The sequence below is a fragment of the Tachypleus tridentatus genome, chromosome 4 (assembly GCF_004210375.1).
Source record: "Tachypleus tridentatus isolate NWPU-2018 chromosome 4, ASM421037v1, whole genome shotgun sequence".
Lineage (NCBI taxonomy): Eukaryota > Metazoa > Arthropoda > Merostomata > Xiphosura > Limulidae > Tachypleus > Tachypleus tridentatus.
Window position 1 is genome coordinate 68,636,276 of NC_134828.1, and position 24,818 is coordinate 68,661,093.

Sequence of the window (24,818 nt, forward strand, 5' to 3'; positions counted from 1 at the left end):
ATATATATCAGATATATGCACCTCTCTTGTGACACAACCAGTCAATATTTCTCATGCGTGGAAAATGTTTCGAGCATCGTGCAAGTCTTTTGAAACGAATAACAGGTTTTACATGTTATACTGAGAACTTTAACTTTCTTCTAATATAAAAATGTAGCTTATATAACATTAGCTACTTCAGTAATGTATGATGATAAATGTTTGTGTCCCATTTCGGTTTTGGCGATTTTTTACTTCATGTGAAAGCCTTTTTTGTTAAGTTTATAAATTTAAGAGTTTTGTTTAACTGGCATATTAGTATTAAAATCCCATTAGAGTGATTATTATAAACTGATATATGTATCACCCTGAAGTTAGGAACGAAAGCAATAAACTGATATATGTATCACCCTGAAGTTAGGAACGAAAGCTAGAAGAAAAGTGCTCGTTAGTTGGAATCAAGGAAAAAATTTTTTCTTTCTTATTTTTTCGCTACTAAAATGCAAAATATTGTGCTATATTTATAAATGACATTTCTTTTTCGTTTGGATATTCACGAAAATGTGAATAAATAATTGTAAGTTTATTTCACTTGTACAAAAAGTATGAAGGTTTTTGAGAAAAGTGTTACTTGAGGCTGTGTTCCTTTTCTTTGGATGATATTAAGGTGAGGTATTGTTATATTCGAAGAAATAAACGCCGTATTTTCGAACTGTAATGGTATTTTGGAGTTGTAAGCCCGTAAACTTACTGATATTCCATCGATGGAAATGTCATAAATGACATTGTACGTATTTTGTGATTCTCTGGAATGTTATCATAAATGCCTTAGTGATCTTCTAATTGTAAGTTTTTCGTGTGTAAATTAATTTTATGTTATTTTATATAACGCTGTTTAGAAGTATCATGCGATCATATTTCTATGAGCCCACTAAAGAATTAGTTAACTAAAAACCGGATTTCTTATTGTAATCTTTGTTATTCTACATGGTCCAGCAATAAGACGAACCAGGGGAAATAATTAAGTATTTAACTGCATAATTAAGCATTAAACTGCTAAATATAAATGACCATTATCACAGTTCTCTCTTTCTCTCAAAAATAGCAGAGTAAATTCCACTTTAGTTAAGCAACAGGTTGAAATACTATCTGAGTTAAAAACAAAACAAAACAATTTAACAACAAAACGTTTGTTTTCAATTAAGCACAAAGCGACACAATGGGCTGTCCGTGCTCTGCCCACCACGGATATCGAAACTCAGGTTTTAGCGTTGGGAATTTACAGATATACCGCTGTGCCACAAGTGGTCAATAAAATGTAAACTACAATCTCTAGTAAGATATTGACTTGAAAAATGAAGGTTTTTCTTCATCCAAAATTACCACTCAGTTAAAGTTTCTCCCTATGTAGATTTATCGAAACAAAAATCAGCGTAGAGTCAAGTTGATTAAGATAATAATACAACTGATTTTTTTGTTTTTCAATTGAACTTTTTAAATTAAATGTTGGAAGACCTTCCGAGTCTCGGCTTCCTAATATTTCTAAATGTATTTCATCCTTTTCACACCATAAGTTCACTGAAGGGACTTTCATAGTTACATTTTTTGACACTATGGAATTTGTCGGATAATTTCCATTATTACACTGTTTTCACATCGTGTACTTTACTAGAGGACTTTCAACAACCTTATCTTCTTACAGCCATAGATTCTGTTGGAAGAACTGCCATGACTGAATTTCCATCACATCATGAACTCTCTCTCATAAAGGACTTGCAATGACTGAATCTTCTGGCCGCAGTGGATTTGGCTGGAGAGCCTCGTGATTTCAATTAATAAGTTAGTATGATAAATTATAGTGGATCAGTTAATGGAATGTTTTCCTTTAAAACGTCATTTTAGCTATGGTCATCCAAATTCAAACTAATCATCGCTCTTAAACTAGAATAAATATTATATACTGAGTGGTCAGTGTGACTTAAAGGAAATGTCATAAAGTTTCTCTAACACTTCCTCGGCAGTTATCTGTCTTCTTCCTTAAAATACGTTTATTAAACCAGATTAGAAAAGTAGAAAACAAAATACTATAATTATGTCACAAAACAAGTGTTATTTAAACTATACTATAATTACGTCACAAAGCAAATGTTATTTAAACTATACTGTAATTATGTCACAAAACAAGTGTTATTTAAACTCCAGAGCATTTCGATGACAATTATAACACTTACAGCTGAACATTAAGGTACAAAACTACTATAGAGAGAGAAAAAAATAGGCTTAAGCGACGAAATGGTTTTCTTGTTCTTATATTAGATTAAAAAAAAACACTTCATACGAATCTCCGGATAATATATTTCTATATTAAGAAATCTGAAAATCTATAGGAAAAATTCTATGACATAAAGATAGCTATGTTTGTTTTTTGAATTTCGCGCAAAGCTACTCGAGGGCTATCTGTGCTAGCCGTCCCTAATTTAGCAGTGTAAGACTAGAGGGAAAGTAATTAGTCATCACCACCCACCGCCAACTCTTGGGCTACTCTTTTACCAATGAATAGTGGGATTGACCGTCGCATTATAACGCCCTCACGGCTGGGAGGGCGAACATGTTTGGTGCAACCGAGATGCGAACCCGCGACTCTCGGAGTACGACTCGAACGCCTTAATACATTAGGCCATACCGAGCCCGTAAAGATAGCTCAAAAAAGTCCTTGATATAAAGGAATTATACATACAAAGACAGACTTTAGAAACTGTACTTGGAGCAAACTTCCCACTTTTTACTTAATAAAACTAAATGATAAAACAAAATGTCCTTTCACAGAGAAGGTCGAAACGTTGTTCGCTCTTCTATGTAAAATATTTTCTCAACCCAAACGAGCCGTTTTTGCATATATATTTCTCTACAAGTGGGTTTTCTCGACATCATCTGAAAATATCCTTTCATTTTGAACATGTTTACTTTATATGTTTTTTATTCACAGTCTATAAACTGAGTGTGTAAATATAACGAAAAAGTAATAAAGAACTCAGATAGTGTCTTTTAAGCTTGTCTGCTTCTTAAGCCTTCTTTAACTGGCAACGTTTCATCCGAAATTTACGTTTTTTCTCGTGTGTAGTTGATTTCTTGTCGAATTTCACAAAGATAAGAGTTTAATTTAGTGTAACTGAATTTAAACAAAAAATATAACCAAACCACCCTGTCATTAATACCATTTATGTTTTTCACAGTTTTATTATAATAATATCTATAGTTTACCGTCTACTAGGCAAGATAAAAAAAAACAGCATGTGTGTGCCAGTTTAAAAGACGTTACATAATATATTCTTTAAGTTAGGGGACGTATTATAGTTGTTTTTACAAATACTTAGCTGCTGTTCTGAGTGTAATATACATTATTATTTGTAATGCATGTGCGTGCGTGGGAATTTTATATACTTCGTTAAGCTAAGCAAAAATAAAATTAGAAATATTGAAGTACAGACGGCGCCACCATATGCGTGAAGGAGAAGTGAGTGTAGATATTACTGGGTATTTTAGAGGGAAAAGTGTTTGGGGAATGGATCTGTTATTTCTCACAGCCCCATCTTATACAGCAATGTATATGTGTTCAGGCATTGTGTGTGGATTTCTTTAGTTATTTACAGACACTTACAATATTGATGATGTCACTCTGTTTAATTTTAATACTTGGATCGATATCCAGGTTTTGACAGCGTCTCCAGATTGGGTGTTTTCTACTGGGTAAATCGATCGGTTCGTACTTTTTGACCAGATCGTTCGGCTCAAGTGTCTTTTGTACTAGTGGTGTTTGATTACTATCACGTGTTGTGAAATATGTTTAACTTAGTTAGCTTTAACCTCGTAGTCATCCAGACGCCCAGCACGGCCGTTAGTTTCCTTCAGAACTCTACGTACCTTATCTCATATGTAGGTAATCTAGGCGGGTCACTTTAAACAAACAGAATAACTTTATATTTTATAAACTTTGTTCATTCAAATACAAAATACCACAACCAAAACGTGTTTCACACGTGAAGCACAAGTTTCTCTTCTGGTTGAAAATTACTTTTTACAAACTATATGACCGATACAATTCAGTTATGTTATGAACGAAGATTTTGGTAGAATTATCTCTTTTGTTAGTCCTACCTTTTCATTTGCAGTTGCGCTAAACATGCTCGCCCTCCCAGCCGTGGGGGTGTATAATGTGACGGTCAATCCCACTATTCGTTGGTAAAGAGTAGCCCAAGAGTTGGCGGTGGGTGGTGATGACTAGCTGCCTTCCCTCGAGTCTTACACTGCTAAATTAGGGACGACTAGCACAGATAGCCCTCGAGTAGCTTTGTGCGAAATTCCCAAACAAACAAATCATTTGCAGTTAAATTTTTTACACAAAATCTATGAAATATTTAGAGCATTTGAATCGTCTCTGATTAGAGCAGAAAGTTCAGAGAACTTCATAGGTATTATAGAGTTGTTTACTTACAAAACTGTTTCTGATCAGGTAACTTTCTATATCTTGCTCTTTCTAAGTGTTAAATTGAATATACTCATCACATCTGAAAGTACCGTAAAACTTAAGTTAGATATTCAATAGCTTCTTATTATAACGTCTGATTGTTGTGGTTTACCATAACAATATTTTCAGTCAGGTTCAGGTAAAAAGAGCACAGTTATGTACAATTAACGTAGATAAACTCTTTTGTAAGTGCAACGTTAAACACCTATCGCTAAGATTTGATTTTCTTTACTGAGATGAAGTAATACACTATTTCCAGTCGGATTAACCATTAATTACTACTTTTGTTTTCACAAATTTCCATTTCTCAGTTCTGTTATCGCTTTAAGGCACACAAATACGAAAGTTTTCTTTATTCAATAACCTAGAGATTCAATTATTTAATCATTTAAGAACAAATATTTCAGTCTCTGCAGGTACTGCAACTAGTGTATCATGTATTCTGAGTTCCAGTCTCTACAGGTACTACAACTAGTGTATCATGTATTCTGTGTTCCAGTCTCTACAGCAGGGTTCCCAAACCCAGCAGGGAGGTCGCAAAGCCTTGGCAGGGGATTCGCGAAGCCTTAGCAGGGGAGTCGCGTAGCCTTGTTAGAAGTAGCTTGGGATAACATTAATTTTATTTCATCAATTACATTTTCATGCTTTTACATTTTTTTTGTTTCGGTGCAAAGCAAAACGTGTGCTATGTTCGTTCAATGTCATAAGGTGATATTATGGGTGTATGTATGCGTAACTGTGAGTGAATGTGTATGTGTATGTGTCTGCAACTGTATGTATGTGTGTACTAGTGAGTAGCGAGTATGTGAGTGCACGCGCATGTACGTATGCTTGTGTGTCTGTTTGGCTGTGATTAAGTGTGTGTGTGCTCGCTGTCGACATGTGAGTCACATGTCCGTTGCTGATTGGTGGATGACGAATCGCGCGCCTGGCCACGCTCCCTTCCCTCCCAATACTTACCCCATCATTACTCTACCTGCACCCCCCACAAGTAGTCAGTGTAAGATCTACAGTTGCCAAAGCGTTCATTATTCAACATTTTTATTTTATTTTAACAAGGAGATAAGTAAGCAGTAGAGGTGAATTGTGTCCATGGCTAAACGGCGCAGATACTCAGAATGCTACCTCAACATTGGCTTCACCACTGTGCTCGCCAACGACGCAATCGAGAAACCACAGTGTGTTTTGAAACAACCAGAACACGCAAAGAAGGGTTTGGATTTCTTCAAACGGCATTAACGGTGTCTTAAAAGCCAAAGAATCGATAGAAGTGGGTCGTTTCAGCAGCAGAGTGCAGCCGTAGTGGAAGCTTCATATGAGATTGCATTCGAAATTGCTAAACAAAAAAAGCCTCAAACGATTGGAGAAACACTTCTTAAACCATGCATGATGAAAACAGTAAATCTTATTCTTGGAGAAGCCAGTGCAAAGGAGATGCAGCAAGTATCCCTGTCAAATAATATTATACAGAGGCGCATTTCTAAAATGTCTATGGATGTGAAGGAACAAGTTTTGACTGAAATCAAGGGTTCCCCTTTGTTCTCTTTTCAGCTCGACGAGTCAACAGATGTAAGTTCATGTTCTCAGTTGCTTGTCTTCGTGAGATACATTAATTCAGGTGACATCAAAGACGAATTCTTATCTGCAGTGCGCTTGAAACCACAACAAAAGCTGATGATGTCATGGAAAAAGTTTCAACTTTTTTCAAGACGAAGATCTTCAATGGGAAAACGTGTGGGGTTTGTACGGATGGGGCACCGGCTATGCTGGAATCGAAATCAGGATTCCAGTCGAGAGTGAAGAAGCTAGCACCTCAAGCAAAGGGCATCCACTGCATGATTCATCGATATGCTCTCGCCAGTAAGACTCTCCCTGCCTCTCTGCAGGACGTGCTTGAATCTGTAATCAAAATTGTAAATTATGTGAAGACTCAAGCACTCAACACTCGCCTATTCAAAGAACTATGCAAAGACATGAATGCTGACCATGAAGTCCTTCTCTTCTACACAGCAGTACGTTGGTTGTCGAAAGGAAACGTTATTAATCGTGTCTTTGAAATAAAAGATAAAATAAAGCTATTCCTGGAGACTCGAGAAAGGAAAGATCTTGTAGCTCACTTCGAAGATGAAGCATGGAATAAAATGGTTGCATACCTAGCCGACATGTTTGACCAGCTGAACAAGCTCAATTTGAAGTTTCAAGGAAGGGAAACACATGTTCTCCTTTTTTAAGATAGTCTTCGGGCCTTTGTTTCCAAACTGCAGAACTGGCGTCGGAAAACCAATCTTGGAAACATCGCTATGTTTGAAAAACTTTGTGGAGTGACGGATGAGTCTCAGATCCAACTGGATCAGTTCCTCAAGGATGAGATTACCGAACATCTTCAGTCTCTAGAAAAGGAAGTCGAGCGTTACTTTCCTGAGCTATCACAGGAACAGGAGGCCCTGGTAAGGAACCCATTTTGTACTGAACTTGATGTATCCAGCATCCCAGATGATATCCAAGATGAATTTCTGGATCTAACGAACGACTCTTCAGCTCGTGATCTCTTCAAGGTGAAATACGTGACTCAGTTCTGGTGCGCTATGTATCAGTCATACTCCAAAGTCAGCATGATAGCTTTACGTGTCCTTGTTCCATTTGCTTCTACCTACTTATGTGAGGCAGGATTATCCACTCTTGTCAATATAAAAACAAAGAATAGGAACAGATTAGATGTTGGAGATGACATGAGACTGGCTCTAAGAAACGCTCGGCCACGAATTTCAAAGCTTGCTGCTGAAATGCAACATCAGGCATCTCAATAGCTGGGTTGGATAGCTGTTCAAACCTATGTTAATATTATTTTAAGAAATATATGTTCTTTTTTGTGAATTCAGGTTGGACCAATGTGATTTAATTTGCTAATAAATAATTACAGAATTTTTAAATATTTTTAGATGTTTATTTCCCTTTCCTTCACAGAAAATAAAAGAAAAATTAAGCTGCTGATAGTAAGCCCTAAGTAGGGGGTCACATGGGTTTCAAACTTTTAGGTAAGGGGTCGCGAGTGCCAAAAGGTTGGAAACCTCTGCTCTACAGGTACTGAAACTAGTGTATCATGTATTCTGTGTTCCAGTCTCTACAGGTACTGCAACTAGTGTATTATGTATTCTGTGTTTCTGTCTCTACATGTACTGCAACTAGTGTATCGTGTATTCTGTGTTCTCATTGCTATCTCATCATCTCATCTCACGTCTCATGAAAAAAACAAATATTCTATTAATTTTAACTTTAGGCAATTTCATATTAAATATAATAAGCTTAACAAGCGACGGTGTTCTTTTAATATAAGACAATTATTCTTAACTGAAAAGTTGGTCTTTTGTGTAAAGAAGTGTTTCATTTATGGAACGATTTTTTTACAATTTAATTACATTCACTTAGTATTACGAATTTAATTCTGGACTTTTCTTCATTTATTTGTCCTACTAACCAATCTCCTTGTGAGCTTTCCTACGTAATTGAGTTTCTCATAGACAATGAACACTTCTTTTATTTGAACTTTTTGAATAATGTTTATAAATTAAATGTTAGGTATCACCCCCACTTTGACGTAAAATAAAAACGAATAAAAAACACGTTTTATTATGCTTTTCCAGCCTGAAACAATATAGCAGCACCCAACATTTTGTGTTTCTATCACGTTGTGACATTGTAATTACGTGGGCAGGAACTGGTAAGATTTTTTTATGCTCTTTCAACACGAGTGCACCTTTATCGTGTTATATTTCCCCATCTCTAGTTTGGGGAAAAGCAGTCTTGAGATTCATTTTCATTGTGCAGCTCTATTTCCTCGTTTTTAGAGGATTAACTCAGTCCCAACAATAGTGAGGAAAGGAAACCAAGGAACACAAATATTTTTTATGTTTAATGCAAAAACTATAAATGGTCAATTCAGGACAGCATTATTTTACAAAAGGCTGGGAAAGGGTCAAAGATAGTTGAATTTGGGTGGGCCTTCAGATTATCGCATAAATAGCTAGAGTAGTTAATCCTACCCACTAAGCATGTTTCAGAGAAACTGTCATTTAGCGTGCACGCACTCGCCGAGCTTTAGGGATTATTGCTTCTATCACTACCATTTGTTTCCGTTACATTCATTGATATGCTCTAGACCGTGATTATTCGCGCAATATTTGGTCTACAAAATACGTTTTCTTCCCCTAACAGTTCCTGCCAGTCAACACTAGTTTAGTTTGGTTTGTTTGGAAGTTTGCGCAACGCTATTCGAGGGCTATCTTCGCTAGTTCTCCCTAATTTAGCAGGGTAAGACTAGAGGGAAAGCAGCTAGTCATCATCACCCACCGCCAACTCTTGGGCTACTCCTTTGCCAACGAATAGTGTGATTGACCGCACATTACAACGCCTCCGTGGCTGAAAAGGCGAACATGTTTGGAGCGATGAGGATTCGAACCCGCGACCCTCAGATTACCAAGTCGAGCGCCTTAACCACCTGGTAATGCCGAGCCACACCAATTTGAACTGTTTATTGTTATTACTCAAATATTTTATCATAGACCAAGTTTTACATTTTGTGTACATGCACGTCACTCTATTATAACTCTGATGTAGAACATACCAATGAAAGTCCCTTTTCGAGATAAGCATCCAATATCTGTTTTGTTTTTTGATAAGTTCGTTGACGTACTATCGTAATATCAAAAAACCCGGCAGCACCACTGACATCAAACATATTTTATTTGCGCTTTATAAACAGTTGCTGTCTTCAAAGTATGCAAACGTTTTCATCAAGATTTTGAGAGAATATAGATTATACTATATGCTAATAAAATGACTACAATATGATACTGTGTAAAAGTGTTAAATAAGAGAATATTTTGTCATTCTTTTCATTTTCTTTTATCGGAATAATTCTTCCATGTTATTACAGAATGTAAATCTCAACATTATGATAATGCTTCACTGATCCCTGTTGACAAATGAATGAGCTAGGGTGAAAATACTTACAGTTCTTCAGAATTCCCATATAGTTGTACCAAACAAATTCCATAAGGGTTCTGCTTGAATGAATATGCACATCAAATTTATTCGTTTGTTTATTTGTTTTTAAATGTTGCACACAGCTACACGAGGGCTATCTACGCTGGCCACATCGTTTCAGTCTATGCCGTCATGACACTCATGCTGTATCTGACAGCTATAACAGAAAAACAACGTAGCTCTCATAACAAAAGACTTCTTCGTTAGGTCATTTTGTCCAAAGTCCACCTTTTGCTTTCTATAAGTAATCTAATGTTCAACATATCACAGAAATCCACAGGTGCTGCGACTGTCTATTTGGTCTGTATTTTCTCGTTTCGATCAACAGCTGCTTAAGGTACGTGGTTTGGTTTGTTTTGAATTTCGCGCAAAACTACACAAAGGCCATATACGCTAGCTGTCCCTAATTTATCAGTGTAAGACTAGAAGGAAGGCAGCTAGTCATCACCACCCACCGCCAATTCTTAGGCTACTCTTTCATCAATGAACAGTTGGATTGACTGTAACATTATAACGACTCCATGGCTGAAAGGGCAAGCATGTTTGGTGTGATGGAGATTCGAACCCGCGACCCTCATATTTTCTCTGATAAATTACTGTAGACTTGAGCTGCTCCCCAAACACTGTCGATTACACCATAGCTCGTAGGACTGAGACAGGTAAATTTGTAAATAGGAAAGAATGAGACAGAACACCTAAATTGGTGTTAAGTTTTTCGTTAATCCAGCCTTCCAGACAGAGGGAAGACTGCTACTGATCTCAAGCATAAGATAAACGACCATGGACCAAATGAAAGAAAAATGTGCAGATCAGCAATATTAAAAAGACTCAAAGGAATATTTGGTCGTGTAGCACTTAAAAAATATTTACTTCAATCCCCAAATTTTGTCAAGAGATTTAAATTTGCTAAAAGGTATAAATACTGGACTATCGATGATTTAAAAAGGGTGTTACGAACGGATGAGTCCAGGCTTGAAATATCTGGTTCGAAGAGTAAGATCTACGTCCACTGGAAGAAATGTCAATGAAGCTTACCTCAATTCATAGCACGGACCACGAAACAAAGAGAAGCAGTGTGATGGTTTGGATTATCTTACTGTTGAGGAGACAGGAGATATTTGCAAAATAGATGGAATAATGGACCAGTGCAAGTATCACCACTTGTTAGTCCGTCATAGTATACCCAGGGGCTTGCGTATTATTAATAAAAGATTCTACTACCAAGAAGATAATGACCCCAAACATTGATCCAATCTATGCAGAAATTATGAACTAAGAAAACAGCTGGTGGAGTCATTCGAACTATACAATGACCCCCTAAGAACCCCGATCTCAACCCAACTGAGGAGATCTGGGATATGGTAGATCAAAAACTTAACAAATGAAAAGTTGTTTTCGAAGAAACTTCATGGGAGAATATTAGAAACAAACTGAGTAAAATCCCAAAGCACATTTTGATTAAATATGTTGCAACAATGCCTGAAAGACTGTCTGTGGCTATTAAAATAAAACAGAGATACATAAAATATTAACTGTTTGCTGAACTCAAGAATTTCGGCTGAATTTCTGTTGTACTAAATATGAAATTGATAAAAGTTTGATAATTTAACTGTGATTTGCCATTCTTTGAAAGTAGCCTGAAATCTAATTTTTTACTCTCTCTTAACACTTTTGCGCGTTACTGTATATTCACAAAAACTGTGTAATACTAAATTTAATTATACAAAATAAAAGTTTAATAAATGTAACTTGTAATAAAACTTGTTTGATTTTTTCAACAGCGTATTAAACATGTTTATCGTTAAGTTTCTGCACAAACCTACGTTATGGGCTATCTGCGCTCTATCTTCCCGCCCCCCGCTAGCACAGCAGTAAGTCTACGGATTTACAATGCTAAAATCACAATTGCATAATTGGATTCCCCTCGGTGGACACAGCAGAGAGCCCGATGTGGCTTTGCTAAAAAAGAACACACACATTCTCTATCTACACATGAAGAATCGAACCTCGAATTTCAGCGAGACACATCTTTATGAGTTACTAATAAACTAAACTGTTATTTACATTAAGGTATTAAGAATCTTGCTCAGACAGAAGAGCATAGCTGCAGGATTTAAATTGAGAAAAATAGATCGGCTCAGCAATAGCATTCCTCATCCCGTTGGCTCAACTCAGATAATTCATTATGTAAGTTTATGCTTAAAAACAAGCGAAAAACATTAAAATAAACACCATGTAAAACACTTTTATTCCAACAGAAAAAACAAAACGAAATTAACTTTATCAGTATTGGAGCACATTATTTGCTTTCTACTTTTTTATTACGACTAATTATTTTTATGAACTTCGAGTCACTCATTTTTGAACTTACAAAAATTAATTAATCAGGTAAAAGTTGGGTTGCTCTTATACGTTTAACATCATGAAAACTGTAAATTAATGAATTATACGGACTTTGTAAAGAATTCGAAATCTCACTATAAAACAAAATTACCTAGGAAAATGTAAAAGTAATTAATTAAAATTTATTGTAAGTTATTGATTCATACCCGTACATATTCATGTATATTCTCACTATATATAGAAACTGTTTCAGGTTTTATCTATACCAAAAGCTACCGTAATTCGCTATTACCACCATCACGTGTTTCGGCAAGTTCATATGTGAAAGAACAATTATAGTGAAAAACATTTCTTGTACTAAATACAATACGTTTTTTACACATTGCACAAATGAACTGTTGAGTTCAGTTATAAAGCTAATTAACAATGTGATATGTAGTGCAGGGAAGCCATACTTCATTTTTTCTGTATACTTTATTGTACATGTCGCATTGGTAGTAGTTAATTTTAGGGCAAAATGAAGGACTCATGCAACAAGCATCTATTAAACAGCTTATGTGTGACAGGCTTTTGATACGTTCCTGTTTTCTTCGTATGCATTGATTTCTATTTTATGCGACATACACGCTTTTCTTAGAAGTAACATCTCATGTAATTTGTATGTGCTTTTATAATAAATTCACAAACAACTACATATAGCTCTAATAAGTAACTTATATTTTCAGGAATATGTTTTAATAGAACATTGGTCGATTATCTTGATACCTAAAGAAGATAGACCCATATTCCATAGGGTTTGTTTTTTTTGGAATTTCGCACAAAGCTACTCGAGGGCTATCTGTGCTAGCCGTCCCTAATTTAACAGTGTAAGACTAGAGGGAAGGCAGCTAGTCATCACCACCCACCGCCAACTCTTGGGCTACTCTTTTACCAACGAAAAGTGGGATTGACCGTCACATTATAACGCCCCCACGGCTGAAAGGGCGAGCATGTTTTGGCGCGACTCGGGCGCAAACCCGCGACCCTCAGATTACGAAGTGCACGCCTTAACGCGCTAGGCCATGCCAGGCCCTATTCCATAGGAACATATAGTTTGTCCCCCCTAAAAAATACATACGTTACTTAACTGTGCATATAAATCGTTATTTACGAAGGTGTTATTATATTCTCGTAATGTGATTTCATATTACTTTATGTGTATGTGTTAGCAGTTGTTATTACGTAAGAACCAGAAAATTCTGTATGTGATTGGATTTACTTTTCATCTCTTATTGTGTTTCTTTCACAGTCATTCTCGGAAGGACTTTAGAAAGTTGGTCCACGTGACGTTATTTTATTCAGAATTATCTGACCAGAAAAAAAATCCTCGTACCATTGGTTTATGCCTCTATTTACCATAAGTTTAATTACTATTTGAAATTTTCAGTGCACCACTAACTTACAATATGTAATTTTTAATTAATTGTCTTTCGGTCCTATTTAAATCGGATCACAAATTTTCAATTATACTAATGGGACCAATCTGTTTGTACAGATATTTACAAGGATGAATGGATGCCACGGGTGGAATGTTCATAAAAATGTTCGGGTCTGTTAGCTAATGTATATTAAAGTCTTGTTAAAGAGAGGTCAGAATTCAGTATGAATAATTAATAAACTCTCAGTATTCCAATACATATGTACTCTGCACACGTGTGTTATATATTTATCTGGGAGCAGACAATTTACATCTGTATTATTATTCCCTCAAGTAGTTCTTTAATTCTTTCCATCATTTATAGTTTGCTATTGAGGATCTTATCTCCAAACAGTTGAATTGTGAGCAGGCGTGGTTTGCGTTAGAATCGATAACATTCATAAAAGTCGGGTTTAAATATTAATGTACAATGCTTTGCATAGGAAATAGACTATTGGAGACTTTTATACTATAACTTAATGGATCGTACACTCGCAAAAAACACAGCCCAGAAAACACGTAATACAGAAAAAAAGACCGCGAATCACTTCACGATATTACTGGCTTTAAAGGAAAGCACTGAAGTTTCGTAATTTATTTTCATGTAATTAGGTATATCCATATCATCTGTTGTTTTTATGAAATACAAAGACATAAGTTGCGATGTATATTCTAAACCCGATGAAGTGTCTGTGTGTTTCTTATAGCAAAGCCACACTAGATACCTACTCTGTCTACCAAGGGAAATCAAACCCCTAATTTCAGTATTATAAATTTGAAGACTAACCGCTTTCCCACTGAGTGACAGGAGGTACAGCCAGTAATTTATAATGGCTATATAATATGTATTACCGTTTTATTTATTTCTTAAAGTCTTTTAAAATTTTTCTAAAATATGATAAAATATTACTACAGCTCAGGTGATATCTGTTTCAGTTTGTTTTCGCCCTCTAAAATGGAAGTATAATGAATGAGACAGAAAATGACAGATGGAAATAACATTCAATGACAGCGACTGCAAAAGTAATAATAATCGTTATCACTGAATTGTTTTCCATAAATGAACCAATGATCAAACTTCTTCGTAACATGTATTTTGTTCCCAATTTAATAAATTACGAAAAGAAGAACGTTTAAAAGTTCGCTATGAAAGAAGTTAAACTGATATCGAATTTAGGTAAGTCGTTTGTTTTAACTGAATGGAAAACCAAACGAAAGTAATTCCTCATTAATTTTTATACCAAAATTCACATGAAAAACAATACTTTTATTAGAAAATTTTCGAGAATTTGTTCAAATAAACAATAAAGAATTGTATTGTTGAAACTAGAAAAAAAGATAATTGTTAAAAATAAGTTTAATTTGAATTTCGCGCAAAGTTACATGAGAGCTATCTGCGCTAGTCGTCCCTAATTTAGCAATGTAAGACTAGAGGGAAGGCAGCTAGTTATCACTAGCCACCCACCGCCAACTCTTGTGCTACTCTTTTACTAATGAATAGTGAGATTGACCGTCACTTTATAACACCCCCACGGCTGAAAGGGCGAGCTTGTTTCGTGCGACCGGGATCCGAGCCCGCCATCTTCGGATTATGGTTAAAAACAGAAAAGTTTGTTTGTTTACAATTAAGCACAAAGGTACACAATGGTCTATCTGTGCTCTGCCCACCATGGGTATCGAAACCCGATTTTTAGCACTACAAGTTCCCAGACATACCGCTGTGCCACTAGGGGGACAAAAAATAGAAATGACAGAGAATTGTTGAAAATAGAAAAAAGCAGATAATTTTTAAAAATAGAAAAGACAGAGAATTGTTTCTTTAAAGTTAAACAGAAAACTGCTTAATGGGCTAGCTATGTTCTGCCAACCGCGGGTGTCGAAATCCGGTTTCTAGCGTTGTAACTCCGTAGAGTTACCGCTTTGCCACTGTGGGTTTTGAAAAAAAAGACAGATAATTATTGAAAATATAAACGAAAGAAACAGAAAATAGTACAAAGGTGTCACAAATGTAACCTTGTGGTAATTAATATACAAAGTCTGCAGCGGCTCAACAGTAAATATGTTGAATTAGAACGCTAAAAATCGTGGTTTATGTTTGAATTTCGCGTAAAGTTACTCTAGGGCTATCTGTGCTAGCCGTCCCTAATTTAACAGTGTGTGACTAGAAGGAAGGTAGCTAGTCATTACCACCCACAGTCAACTCTTGGACTACTCTTTTACCAACGAATAGTGGAATTGGCTGTAACATTATAATGCCCCCACGGCTGAAAGGATGAGTGTGTTTGGTGTAACAAGGATTCGAACCTGAGACCCTCCCATTACATGTCAAGTGCCTTAACTACCTAGCCATGGATACCGGTGGCGAGCACAGAACAGATAGTTTATTGCTTAGCTTTGGGCTTTAAAACAAACAAACAAGTAGCGTCTAAAATCATAAATTATAAATATGACTAATGAGTATGCTACGATAATTTATACGATATGACACTTATAAGTCACTTTATTTTGCCAACTATTATAATAACATACGCACATTAGTATATTTATGCAGATACTAATGTAGTTACGTAGCGATCCATTTATTTAAAAAAGTATTACATTTAATATGTATAGATAAATGTTTGAATAAAAATATGAAAAAGACATCAACAGTAGTGCACCCTATAGTGTTCCACGAAATGAAACTCTACTGGTACAGGACTTCTGTTCACCAGCTCATCAAGATTTTTGAGTCTCAGAACTGAAGATTGTTTTATAAGGAACAGTTTGCTTTATACATTTTACTAAAGTTATACAAGACCTATCTGCTCCAGCCGTTCCCAATAAACTGATAAATTAGAGAGAACATAGCTAGTGAACACACATGCCGTTCTTTCTTGGGTTTCTCTAATCAAATTCTGTAGCTCAACCGTTACTCTCAAACGCACCCACGAGCTCCAAAGTGCTAAACTTGATTTTTTTTGGCAGTTATGGATGTGATCCAAGGATCTTCGTAATGAACAAAAGTAATATCAAAGCACTATTGTCACCACTGAGGGAATTTCTAAAACACTTGTAGTATTTGATATATTAATGGTTCTTTGTAAATAGCATTGATGTTTTTAGAAATATATACAACATAGAATTAAGCTGAACAAAATAATATATTGAGTATTTCGTTTGTGAACTAAAAATTGAAAACTACACATTTATATTAGCATAAATATCGAAAAATTGAGGAAGATGTGCTCCACCATAGGTGACAATGAATAGTCATTTAGTTATTCTTTGGGACTGAACAGTGTGTTAGTGTTTACATTAGATTTAAATTAATTATAAGGTTTCACCTGCTTCTCAGAAATTAATAATCTTAAAACAACAGACACGTCTTAAGTAAAGTGAAAAGTTACGAAAATTAGCAAAGGAATTAAAATTAGTTGTTGAGAAAATATTGGAAAAAAATATAAAAAGATAAAAATGTAAGATACTTTTGTTTATATATATATATATAGTTGGTTTAAAATATCTCTTAAACTGTAAGTAACGTTTTAAATCTATTTGATAGAAATACTATTCGAAAGAACTGATGTGCTGTGAGATCCGATGACAACTAATTAAGTTTACAAAGATATGCGACAAAGAAAAGGTAAAAATTGGATTACTTACTTCAAAGACCTTCTCGACTTTTAACTAATGCATTTGTTTCAATAGAACGTTTTTGTAAGTGAAATTGACGTTAGTGACGACTTTTGTTTTAATTATTAATTTAACGAAAAACGTTGCGCTTTTGGAAATGTGTTATGTAAATATTAAACAAAACCGTACTCAGAGGAGGAGCGTATTAATAAATACTTTATAAAACTTTTAAGTATTTGCTTCTTTGTTTTGTTTAAGCGAGACAATGGTCTATTTATGTTGTGCTCATCTTTGGGATCGAGCCTCGGAGTTCAGCGTTATAACTCTTCAAATTTCTACGATAAAGCTTCGAATGAAATCAATAAGTAGACTAAATACATTTTACTTCATTATTGGATACCGATCTCGAAATACCGTTCTGATTAAAGAGTTACACCACACGAAAAAACAAATGTTTTAAAACTCCTATTAAAACGTTTCTGAATTTATAAAGACGAATGTGAACTTTGAAACATTTACAAGACCAACTAATTTTTCACGTGTTTCAGTCTTCAAAGATATGGGGTGTTGTAGCGAAATTCTTTTCAGATAACAATCCGTAATAAAGCATCGTACAAATCAGTCCTGTATGCCTCAAAGACAAGCTCTCCAGAAGGAGACAAGTCTGAAAGGATATGAGCTTCTGAGCTTAGTCATTCAGGTAGGAATGAAATCACTCTTAAAGCAATAGTTATACATGTTCAAGGACAATAAATGTTGTAGGCGAAGCAGTTTCTAAATATTACATTTTATTTTTGTTTCCATGTTATCTTACTGTTACAGTTGAGACCACGTTTCCCTACATGAAACTTGGACACTTACGTTTCACTTCTTTATCGTTCATCCTATGTTTTTCTTTTCTTTACACCTGCCAGCATTATGTCTACATAAACTTTGAACACACACTATCTCTCTTGTCAGTCGTCTGCCCATGCATTACATCGAGTCTAAAAGTAAAGAGTATTGAAATAGCATGCAAACAAATATGGAGCGTTAAAAACATATTAGCTTTCCGCTTAATGGAAGATAGGGGTCATCTATATATAAGTATCTCAACTGTTTTGGTGAAGATAGATTGTAAGGGGCTGTACATAAATTATTTAATATCTTCATCTTAAGCATTATCTACCAAAGAACTTGATTATGTAGCTAACATAGGATCAACCATACTATAACAATAACCTTCATTATAAGTTATATTAACTACCCTAATCAAGGTTAAGTTTTAATTATATGAAAATTCTTTAATGTAAAATAGTATCTTTCATCTTATAAAACTATGAAAAATACAAATAGTAAAAGAAAACCACGAAAACTTTCAAACAACAGAAGGGGAGTCACAAAATGTTGCTTTACGATGTGCTTTGTCAGTTGCGGTTTATTAAATATTCTTAGTAGCCTTGCTATTACTAGGCAAAATAAATATTTCACTTGACAAAGTTTGATAGTTTTTAATGAGAGTATGAGACGAAGATAAAAACAAACATTCATTATTTAAATGTGGCAGAAATAGTGCGTGTGTGCAAGTAATTATATGAAAGTTATGATCAGAGTGTATCATTAAAGATTTTTGTTTGTTGTTATCTGTTCACCTCAGGTATCGGCACTCAATTTGTAGCATTATAAGCTAACATAGAGTGAAATAAGGAACCAAAAATTTCACTTAAGGTGCATAATATAAATATTATTTAACATTTTAGTCTTTTTTATTGTTAGTCGAGAGCAATATTTGTAATGAATAAAATATAACTACCCCCAAATCGCGTAACTCAAAAATTAGCTTAAACGAGAGTTCCTTCGAGTTGTTTAATGTTGATTTCTTTAAATCAAAAGTTCGTGTAGATAAATATATCCTTGTAATGATACTAGAAAATTAAAATATTTTCTGAAACTTGATATTTAGGTTATCTTATGACGAAAACATATTAAACTACTATTCATTTTAAACAAATGATAATACACTGAGTTTTGCTTCAAGAATGTAGATTTCATGTTTGTTTTGTTTTGTTTTTTTAGAATTTCGCGCAAAGCTACCGGAGGACTATCTGTGCTAGCCGTTCCTAATTTAGCAGTGTAAGACTAGAGGGAAGGCAGCTAGTCATTACCACCCACCGCCAACTCTTGGGCTACTTTTTTACCAACGAATAATGGGATTGACCGTCACATTTTAACGTCCTCACGGCTGAAAGGGCAAACATGTTTGGTACGACTGGGATTCGAACCCAGCTTTCATGTATTATACTACGATCGTAATAAAAGCTATTAATGCACATGTGCAATTATTTCGAGTTTTATCTTTAATACGAATTTTCTTTCTAATCCTTTTAGTGTGCACACAAACAGTCTTGATGGGCTTAACTTCACAAAATAAAATGTAGGCTCGTTTAACTATAATTAACTCACTGGGAACTTATAAGTGTGTAGCTGTTGCAAAGAAACTTTTACATCTAATTGAACTAACCACATCGATTTTTAACTGAAAACAATTTTAGGCCTAACAGTAGCGTCCAAAGGTATCGTAATGTCAGCGAAGTGTTTTCTTTTTTTTTTTTAAATTCCATCCTTTGAACTTGGTATGTTTCATAAATATTCCCCAGATGAAAGAATAAATATCGACATAGAAACGTTTCTACAACTTAAACTAATAATAATAATTCACAAAATTTCATGAAAAAGCACGTTCGTTACAAGTACGGTGACTGTGTTGCAAACATTATCTTAGTTAAAAGCGTTCTTTAGTTTAATGAAAATGAACAAGAGTATGAAATAAGAGGAGCAGTCAGATACTTGAAGATATAATAAGACTGGCTCAGTAAATATACTTGAACGTCACACGCCGTTGTCTTACCCAAAAATAGTTTCGATTTTCCTTCCCTGTAATTAAATCAACTTTGTGTGTCAGGAGTTATACATTTATTAGAACAATCTCTCTGTTTCATTACATATCAGCATTTCTGTTATCCAAAGTTTTATCTGAGAATCTCTTTCGTAACAACAGCAAAAAAACTATGATTACTACAATTTTCGGTATAATTACAGTCATTTAGAAAATGTTTTGTTAACAAAATATTTTGTAAACATGAAGTATAGGAAAGAATACCAAATCCGTCACAGTTAAGAGGTTTATGGGTTTTTAAAACATGATTTCCACGAATCTATGAACACAATGCGTACTTTCAATTTATCCATAAGGTTATTTGTGAAATATTGTACATTTTCCTTCAGTTATCTTTACTTATAGATTTAAATTATTTTTTAATGATTCATAACATGCTAAAATAATTAATAATGTCACCAACTGAAAGACTGTGTTTTACCTCAATAAACCCCTTTATGTCAAAAATTCAAATAGAAAATCATATAACACTAAGATGAAGTCTCTCAACGAAATACCCCTATAATTCAATTGAATGGGTGCACATCTATAAGATTCAATTCACCACGACACTCAATATTGGGAAGTAAAGGCATGATCTTATCAGATACAAGTTAACATAGTTTGTTACTTTGTAAAAAATAAAAAGGTAGAGAATTTCCAATCGAAGAAAGTACTTGTTGAATGAGGACTACAGCAGTTAACTACGTTACATTATACAATTTTGAAGCCTCACCACATCGTTATAGTCCATACTGTCATGACACTTATGCTTTATCTGACAGCTATAACAGAAAAACAACGTAGCTGTCATTACAAAAGACTTCTTCGTTAGATCATCTTGTCCAAAGTCCACCTTTTGCTTTCTATAAGTAATCTAATGTTTAACATATCACAGAAATCCATAAGTGCTGCGACTGTCTATTTGGCCTGTATATCCTCGTTTCGTTCAACACCTGCTTAAGGTACATGATTTGGTTTGTTTTGAATTTCGCGCAAAGCTACATGAGGCCATATACGCTAGCCGTCCCTAATTTAAGAGTGTAAGACTAGAGGGAAAGCAGCTAGTCATCACCACCCACCGCCAACTCCAGGGCTACTATTTTAGTAGCCGTTTTAGCCGTTGGGGCGTTGTAATGTGACGGTCAATTTCACTATTCGTTGGTAAAATAGTAGCCCTAGAGTTGGCGGTGGGTGGTGATGACTAGCTGCTTTCCTCTAGTCTTACACTGCTAAATTAGGGACGGCTAGCATAGATAGCCCTGGAGTAGCTTTGTGCGAAATTAAAAAAAAAAACAAACAATCACTCGTAATCTGAGGATCGCGGGTTAGAATCTCCGTTACAACAAACACACTCACTCTTTCAGCCGTGGGGGTATATAATGTGACATTTAATCGCACTTTTCGTTGGTAAAAAGTTACCCAAGAGTTGGCGTGGGTACTGATAACTAGCTGCCTTCCTTCTAATCTTATACTGCTAAATTAGGGATGGTTAGCTCAGATATAATACTTTATAGATAATATACAATACTATTTACATAATACTTTAAACAAACTATATAATAATTTTTCCCGGCAAGACCAGGTGGTTGGAGCACTTGATTCGAAATCGAGGGTCGCCAGTTCAAATCTCCGTCACACCAAACATGATCGCCCTTTCAGCCTTGGGAGCCGTGTAATGTGACGGTCAGTCCTAGTATTCATTGGTAAAAGAGTAGCCCAAGAGTTGGTGGTGGGTGGTGATGACTAGCTGCTTTCCCTCTAGTTTTACACGGCTAAATTAGGAACGGCTAGCGCAGATAGCCCTCCTGTAGTTTTTCGCGAAATTCAAAACAAACAAAGAAATAATATTTTCTCACAATGCAAGTCGATGATAGATTCGTAGTAACTCTCGTAATATTTTTTTATTGATCACAATTCAAACAAAGTCTGATTTTTTTATAATCCTGTAAAGTCGCCTAATAAACAAAAACATTATCAGATCTCTGCAGATTGTTGAGCTTAGGCGCTAATGTAATTATCACCTCAAATCTCATTTCATTGTGCTGCATAATATAAATGTTGTGTAACGTTGTTCCGTTTTGTTAGCGCTTATGTTCGTGTAAAATTGGCACTCTAAATGGTCAGTCTAGTAGTTCGAGAAAGTTCAAATAGTTGTGTACAGACCTAATAGAATCATTTCTGGGAAATCTAAATGCGGAACATAAAATATAATCCTGAATACTTGGCAATTTTGTCAAGTCTGATTTTTGCTAAGCTTAGCCACACAAGACAAGCATATATATTTATATACATTGAGAATATGTTTTTATCTCCACGTCTACGAGCTAGCCTTCTGATATTAATTATTTTCCAGCTTTTATATTTAATTACGTTTACATGCTCAGTCCACGATAATCTGACGTCATACGCGTAACCGAGAAACTTAGCTGATTTAACTACCTGGAGCAGCATTCCACAATTGGTGTAGTTAAGTTTCCTAAAACACACCATGTGAATTATAATCTTTTGTTTCTCTCTATCTCTTATTCTACCATCCATCGGTTTGATTAGACATACATCTATTGTAAGTTAGTGGAAACCATTGGTATGGATTAGGTTAACTTTTCTAGACAGCACGTTGTCTGCAAATTCCGATGTGATACAGTTAGTTATTGGTGTTGAGAAAGCAAATTGTATAAATGCAGTTAATGAAGGGAATGTAGCTGATCACTTCCATTTGTGAGACATCTGACCAAATTACTCAGAGTAGATCTCTTCAAGACTTCTATCTCTAAATACATCCACAGTGGATTTACTGTTCATTTATGTTTTATCTTACCACAGTAAGAACATCTAGCGAATTAAAGTAAATATCTAGTCTATAAATTGTTTCGTCATACAAAAAAAAACAATTAATAACATATATCACGTAATATAACATGAAGATATCGTTTATGCATATACCTTTTAACTTAGAAATATTTGTTTGTTTACTTATTAAGGATTTTCTCACAAAGCCACATAGAAGGTGAACTGAGTATGTTGCTTAATTTTGAGCTGATAAACTCTAACCAATGCAGCTAGCCAGCAGCAATCACTGCCAGCTTTTAGTCCATTCTTATCTGTAGATTTGACAGTCACTGTCATAGCACATTCATGGTGCCGAAGTTCAAAGCGAGTTTTGTCGCTTTTGTTTGTTTGTTTTGGAATTTCGCACAAAGCTACTCAAGGGCTATCTGTGCTAGCCGTCCCTAATTTAGCAGTGTAAGACTAGAGGGAAGGCGGCTAGTCATCACCACCCACCGCCGACTCTTGGGCTACTCTTTTACCAACGAATAGTGGGATTGACCGTTACATTATACGCCCCCACGGCTGGGAGGGCGAGCATGTTTAGCGCGACGCGGGCGCGAACCCGCGACCTTCGGATTACGAGTCGCACGCCTTACGCGCTAGGCCATGCCGGGCCGCGTTTTGTCGCAACGGATCACGAAACTGAATCCTGGGATTTACAGTCTGAGCGCATGAACCAATACTCTGCTACTATATCGAAAGTTGAATATTAGAGTAAAACTAAAACGTTTCATTAGGAATTCAATAATTATGTGGACTTTTCATAAGAGAAATTTGAAGGCTATTTATTTAAAGTTAAAAACAAAGCAACACAATGAACTGTGCTCTACCAATCACAGTTATCGAAACCTGTATTCTAGCGTTGTAAGTCCGCAAATACACAGCTGTGCCACTGAAGGGCGACATTTGAAGGAAATCTTATTTCAGCCCCAAAGCTAAACATAATGTATTACCGAGACAAAATAACGCAAACAAATCACGATTCAATAGAAAATTATCTAGACAGTTGTTATAATGGCTATTTGAAAGGTCCATGGATGTTTTGTGATTTAATTTGTAGAACATGCGTTTCGCCCTCCTGTTAAGAACAGGATTGTAATAAATGTTAAGAGGACAAATAGCATCAGATGTAATTGCTACAAATTTCTGATGAACCAAAACCGAAACGGATTACTTTGAAGTTCGTGCTTCTCTATTTTTCTGCCTGCTTAGCATAGTCTGCAAATTCTATCAGTCTCCTAAACAATCACCAACTGAGGCGATAAACGAAGTTTGTATCATACGTTTTCCATAGCTTAGAAAATTTGCCTGCCGAGCGAGAGGATGGATTTAAGTATTACCCAACTATCATTTCGCCAGATAACGTTCAACAAAGAAACAAATTGCAGTCCTCAGCATATTTGTATACTGTTAATCTGCGACTTAACATAACGTTCAGTTTAGTAGGAAATGTGATAACACATTTGCGAAGGAATTCTTTAACTACAGAATTTGCCTTTACTTTCTCTAGTGATTACTATTTTATAAAAAAAAACAACAACCTGATAGCATTTCTGCTAGAATCTTATGAAGTTAATTTTAACTTGTGACAGAATGTGGAAGACATAACCGGCTACTTTTAGTGAATATTTAATGCTCTCTTTTCTTTCCTAATATCTTAATAAATACTTAATATATCTGCATAGTAATTTTCCATTGTTTCACCATTTACTGGCAATAAGGAGTGTAGTAAAAACAAGTATTCATGCGTTTAGTATTCATAAGTAATTTGTTACATAAGGCACTCTGGGCCCGGCATGGCCAGGTGGGTTAAGGCGTGCGACTCGTAATCCGAGGGTCGCAGGCTCGCATCCCCGTATCATCACACGTACTCCCCCTTTCAGCCGTAAAGGCGTTATAAAGTGACGGTCAATCCCACTATTCGTTAGTAAAAGAGTAGCCCAACAGTTGGCGGTGGTTGGTGATGACTAGCTGCCTTCCCTCTAGTCTTACACTGCTAATTTAAGGACGGCTAGTACAGATAGTCCTCGAGTAGCTTTGTGCGAAATTCAAAAAACAAACATAAGGCACTCTGCTTATTTTCTCTGACTGTATTGAGGCGGGTGGGATTT

At 35.4% G+C, this 24,818-nt stretch overlaps 1 protein-coding gene across 2 annotated transcripts in view; it reads right to left on the reverse strand.

The window, feature by feature from the left end:
* Window positions 1-24,818, reverse strand: part of LOC143249374 (gamma-aminobutyric acid type B receptor subunit 2-like) — a 321,015-nt gene that overhangs the window by 212,587 nt on the left and 83,610 nt on the right. The gene's annotated exons all lie outside the window — the stretch shown is intronic.